This window comes from Nicotiana tabacum, chromosome 21, assembly GCF_000715075.1.
Source record: "Nicotiana tabacum cultivar K326 chromosome 21, ASM71507v2, whole genome shotgun sequence".
Lineage (NCBI taxonomy): Eukaryota > Viridiplantae > Streptophyta > Magnoliopsida > Solanales > Solanaceae > Nicotiana > Nicotiana tabacum.
Window position 1 is genome coordinate 22,878,426 of NC_134100.1, and position 6,613 is coordinate 22,885,038.

Sequence of the window (6,613 nt, forward strand, 5' to 3'; positions counted from 1 at the left end):
TATATCAAATAAAAAATATGTTCAAATCATCAAATATAATATTGGATCTAGGGCATATATACTATATCCCTAACAACAGCGATGTCGACGATGGTGTAACATGATTTACATAAAAATTTGCTTTTTTAAAGCGTTGTCAAGTTCGTATTTGCCTGTGTTGTCGCCTTCGATGACCTTTCAGATCCACCGGTGCTTTTCATCACATCATGGAAATATCATCCAGCTTGACAAAATTTCTCAAAAGTGAATTTTTTTGTTCAGTAGTGAGAAATTCCCTCATGACATTCATCTCTCTTCTCCCGGGCGTTAACCGGTGATCCAATTTGCTCAGTTGGGGAGTGGACTACTCCGAGCGATGTATCGGCCATAATATTTATGGTAGTGGGGTAGAACTTGGATGGCTGGCCAAAACGATTTATGGTACTCGCTCTAGCACTTATTTGACATCTCGATGCTGCACTTATTTCACTCAAACTTTCCGCATTTGATTTTAGTTCGATGCTGCTATAACTATCGGGTGAGTTTTGTTCTCCTCTCTTTATTTCCCTTTATAGGTTTTCATTTGTGATATATATTATACTTATTATACTTTAGGAAGGGTGTATCATGCTATCTTTACTTTTGGAATTAAGCTGTACCGTAGGTACTACTGTTATTTGGATTAAGTGACATTTAAATATAAATAGTTATCTAAAATGGGACAACTTGTAATATTGTAAATTAGGGGATTCTGGATCTTTTAAATCGGTAGGTCTTTTTGTTGCTTTCAATAGGAGAAATCCTTGAAGCGTGTGTTATAAAGTTTCAATCCTGACTAGAATTTTAATTGATTTTGGGGTTTGAGAAAGCTTATGGAAACTTGCTTTTGTGGTTCCAACTTAAAATAGAACTCCCAAATTATGAAAGAGAAGCCAATATGTACTACAATAACCTTCATAAAATAACCAAAATTCCTAGCACCCATTACCCCAAAATGGATTTAGGAAACTCAAGTTGGAATGAAGAAGCGAAAACCAATTTCAACAACCATTTTGATCTTCCCTTTAAAGAAATTGTCTTTTCAGTTCTTTTTTTTTAAATGAGAACCCAATTGACAAAAAAGCAATTTCTGTTGTTTGCAAGTCCTTTTATGCAGTTGAAAAATCGGAAAAATTGAGTGCCCTAAGATCAAAACACCTGACAAAGATTCTCATGAGAACTCTTGATAATTTTTCTCCGCCCTAGAATGACAGTAATAAAAAACAATGCCAAAGCTCCACCCAAAAAGGGGAAAAAGCACAGACGAAGAAACTGAGTACAAAATAAGACCCTTATGCATAGAAAATGTAAACTCACCAGTTGACGGGTGTAGTAGCGAAGAACCCAGCGCCAGGTGATTTCAACCTGAGTTTTTCCTTACTTCAATTTTCCACAGAGGTTTGAAGATAAGACCAAAGGAGTGATAAAGCAGCAGGAGAGTTTCAGAGAGGGTGCAAGCTAAGTAAATTGCAATATCTATCCTGCGAGATATTATTTGGTATAAGTTATCAACTTTAAGACTCTTACTTTTCCTAGGGGTTTGTTGAAACGCTTTTCTATAATAACGTCATTTGTTCTGATATCTTTTAGTTATTGGATTAAAGTGTTTATAGAGAACATATATTACGCATGACATAACATGAAATATTGATTTCAAAGAAAACTTGGCTGTTATAGTGAAGTGTTGTTGTAAAAAGTTATTCTTATCAAGAGGTCTTACTGTATATTTACTACATTTATTAAATACAGTATATACATTATCACGCTATTAATTTTAGGAGCGGCTATACAATATAATTTTTCCAGTAAAAAACTTAAAGAAGAATTAACCCAAATAGCCACCACCCAACCAACAAATAATCGGTGGAGGTATAATTATGTATTATATGTGTATAATTAATGTATAATCTATATATATGTCTAGAAAAAGTAAAGAGTATATAACCGGCTATTTGTGTAAAGATCCCAAACTTAAAAGGCCGGATCAGACTTTCTTGGGCCCCCAACTTACAAAACATTTGAAAACGGCCCAATTTGAAACTAGCCTACACTGGTCTAAAAGGAGGTATAACCGGAGAACACGACACAAAGCACAGAGAAACAACAATACACGTCAACAAAGGTAAGGCCAGTGCTAGAAAAAGAGCAGATGAATAAGTTCTTCGTCAGAACTCAAGATCCACAATATTATGAAAGGTTGATAGTTATTGAAAACCATAAGTTCTCTGACATCATCAAATTTGGAGAAAGAATAGAAGAGGGAATTAAAAGCGGAATGGTGAAAAACTTTGAGGCACTCCAAGCTACAAACAAAGCCTTACAGTCAGGAGGTATCTCTAAGATGAAAGAGGTTGGTGCAGTAATGGTAGCCCAGGGTCCGAAATCTCCCCTCACATATCAAACAACACCACCCACATATAAGCCTTCACCTCCCAGATACCAACAACCCGCCGCCACTTACCATACCTATAACAGCCAACCTGCATACTACCACTCACCACCACCAGCTCACCAAAACTACCGAAAACCCAAACCAAATTTCAACCGTAGACCACCCAGACAATACACTCCTATTGCTGAACCCATTGATCAGTTGTATGAAAGACTGAAGACTGCTAGTTATGTCATTCCTATTCCCGCCGTTGCTATGGAAAATTCCTCTCACTGGGTCAATCCAAACAAGACATGCACCTATCACTCGGGCATGAAAGGACATACTATTGATGAATGTCGCCCTTTGTAAGATAAGATCCAGACGTTGATTGACACCAAGGTTATACAAGCAAAAGAGGCTGCATCAAATGTTCGCAATAACCCCCTCCCGGATCACAGAGGCAAAGGGGTAAATGTGATAGAAACTGACGAAGAATGGGATCCGGAAGGATCGATTGGGCTCATTCGTGAAGGGGATGAACCTAAAATACCTCCAGTCACTCTCACACCTATTATAGTGCAGATTCAGTCACCGGTTGAGGTTGAAGTAGCTGCAACAACTCCGTTTGAGGTTGAAGTAACAACGCCCTTAGCGACGCCAACTCTGTTCGAGGTGGAAGTGACCACACCCTTCACTGTGATGGTACAATTTGAGGATAAATTCATAGCCAGAGTCCTAATAAATGGGGGTTCGAGTCTCAACATTTGTCCATTGACTACTTTGAAGAGGTTGGGTAAAGGCTTGCATGAGATACGAGCGAGAACTATGAATGTGTAAGCATTCGATGGGTCCCAAAGGGCCACGATCGGGGAAATCAACCTGTGCTTACAGATGGGCCCGACTTGGTCTGATGTTGAGTTTCAAGTATTGGACATATCCGCCACATATAATCTGCTGTTGGGACGACCTTGGATACATGCTGTTGGGGCCGTGGCCTCCACTCTACATCAGGCTATGAAGTTTAAATGGAAGCATCAGGAAGTAATCATCCACGGGGATGGGAGTAACCCCATTTACACCAATCAAACTATTCCAGTTGTCGAGAATATAATGAAGTTGGGTGGAGAAACGTACCATCACATCTAGCGCGACAATGTAATTGAGAAAGACAAGTGGTGGATGTCACACCTCCTTTTTCCGCCCCCGCGAGGGTGCAAGGGAGTTTTTCAAATTAAAGGACAATCGAAACGGGATTTGTTTATTTATTTCAGAGTCGCCACTTGGGAGATTTAGGGTGTCCCAAGTCACCAATTTTAATCCCGAATCGAGAAAATAATGACTCCATATTACAGTCTGCGCACCAGAAATACGGATAAGGAATTCTGTTAACCCGGGAGAAGGTGTTAGGCATTTCCGAGTTCCGTGGTTCTAGCACGGTCGCTCAACTGTTATATTCGGCTTGATTATCTGATTTTATACAAATATGAACTTATGTGCAAAATTTTATCTTTTTACCGCTTTCTTACTTATTGTTATTATTTTACGAGAATTGCAACGTCGTGGAAACATATCTCGAACCACGTTACATCAATGCACCCTAGTTGTTTGGCATATCTCGACTCGGTTGAGATTTGGATTTGGGTCACATAAATGTGCACCCGAGTTAAGGAAAATAAATTATTAAAGGCGCGCCTAAAGCAACTAGCGTCTTGTTATTTTGGGGAAGGCCGTAAAATTCGCTAAACGGCCTGTCCTCGAATTCTAAGTATTTTAATATATACATTTAGAGGCCCCCACAGCTTGTGCATTTTTTTTGTCGAGGTTCGTCTCATTCATTATTAAAAAGAATTTGCAACGTCATGGAAATGCATCTCAGACCACGTCACAATCAATGTACCCGTGATTAGAGACACATTTCGATTTCGTTGAGATTTGGATTTGGGTAACATAAATGTGCATCCGAGTTTAAAGAGATAACATTATTAAATACGTGCCTAAAGCGACTAGCGTATTATTATTTTGGGTAGGGCCGTGAAATTTGTTAAATGGCCCTTCCCGACTAAAAAAAAAATTCTTAAACCTTTACTGAGGGTCCTGCAAATTTTTTATTATTTTTTTTTATTTGACGAAGCTCGTCTCACTTATTTATTTATTTATTTATTTTTTAAAAGGAAAGTAACTACATTTCTATTTTTATTTGTCTCTAAATAAAGAAAAATCCTAGTTAATTACATGCTAAAAAAAACCGTAACTTATTTAATTAATAGATTACAATAGATGCTAACGAAAATTATACTTGAACTTGTAAAAATGAAAAAATTGTTTCGCGCCTTATTCCATAAGCTAATATTACTAAAAATGGAATTATGTATATAAAAAACGTACAAGATTGACTAACGTTACTACAATTAGCCATTTTTACTTGTGGTGAGGTTAACTAAATGATCAAAGCTATAGACTAATTCATTAACCCTAATGGATTCGCAATTTAACTATACTTTATTGAAACTACTCTACATTAGTGTAAGTAAACTTAATTATTAATACATAAAATTATCGACTACGACCTTTATTTATTTATTTAATTATTTACTTTTATTACTATTATTGGAGCTATAATGTTGACACTACCCAACCACCTTATTTTTACATTTTTATCAAGTCCACAATCTATCTATGTGAGATTATTTGTAACATGAATTAATGCCAATACTGATGAGAGTATAATCACTTAAGAGGACTAATGGAAATTAGTTTTAACCATCTAAACGAAATACTAATTGGGTTTTGACTAAGTACTCTATCTCATTTATGGACTACTTGAATATATGCATGGAAACAAACAACTAACTAGAGATATGCTACTTATCATGATTTACCCCATTAATCTAATAAAATTGAAAGGTTCATGTTATATCAGCGCATGACCATTTATACGATTCCTTCTCTTTTCAATCCAATTATACAAAAAAATAAAAATAAAAATAAAATAAAACAGTTCATAAAAAAAACTAAATAGACCTGATTGTCTACTATCTACTTTATTGAAGCGGTTCGATTTTATTGCTGCATTTCAACTTCAAAGCTTTATCACTACAAGATTCGAATGTGTACCTGGAATTCGAACTACAAATAAAGAAAAGAGGTCAGGAGCAACAATGTACAGCAGTAGCACAACAACAGAATCCCACAGCAAATAACAGCAACAAAACAGCAATAACCAATGTAACAATGGTCAGAACCAAACTGAAAACCCCAGAAAGCTTGACTGAAAATCAGTAGTACTTAACGCAATCCAACAGAGGCAGTAACAAAGTTCTGATTTCAGCAGTAAAGAAAAGAACCTCACTTTCAGTTTTTAGCTCTCAAAGACTGATTTTTAGTTCTGAAAAATTAGCCTATCTCTCACTTTTAAGTTCTGAAAATTTCTGTTCTCTCAACTTCCAGTCTCAATCCTTTTTTTTCCAGTCCCCTTCTCTATATCAACTCCCCTTATTTATAGGCTAGAACTAAACATTATTTATTCAAAGCTTTTCACTTTCAGCCTGTATATTCCCTCTCATGTGCATCTATACACTTTTATCATTAATCTCATGCTTATTTTCTGATTTTCCACCCTTAAAGATACTAGACAAGGTGTATTCTGCACTACTAATTCCCTTTTCATTAAATAATTCATTAATTATACACTGAATATTAACTGGCAGGCTACTAACGCTAATCATTTTAAATCTTTTAACACCCAAAAATATCCCTGAAAAAAATCCCCTATTATTATTGCCTTGCCCTCACTCTTAGCAATATGTATTTAAACCTCTCTGATTTACAGCCACACCAAATCACTACACAGCTACAACCAATCCTTAAGTCAAATTCACACAAAAGATTCAAACATCAAAACAGACCAACAAAGTGATTCATGCTGCATTCGTCCAAACAAAGCAGTCACAAACTAACTATTCGACGAAGTTGTTCAAATCGAATGTAGCTTATAACTCAAACAAACAGAAAAAAAACCTTGACCAAATAAAAAGGTCTTGAAGAAGAAGGAGAATTAATGAACAAAACAAGATTTACAAAAATAAACACTTTAAACAAAGATTCAATAATCCGAAAAAAATAGAACGAACAAAACAAGATTACGAACAACACTTAAAACCAAAAACCCTAATGGAAAATAAATCAAAAGAACTAAATAATCTTGAAAGAAAAATCTAAAAC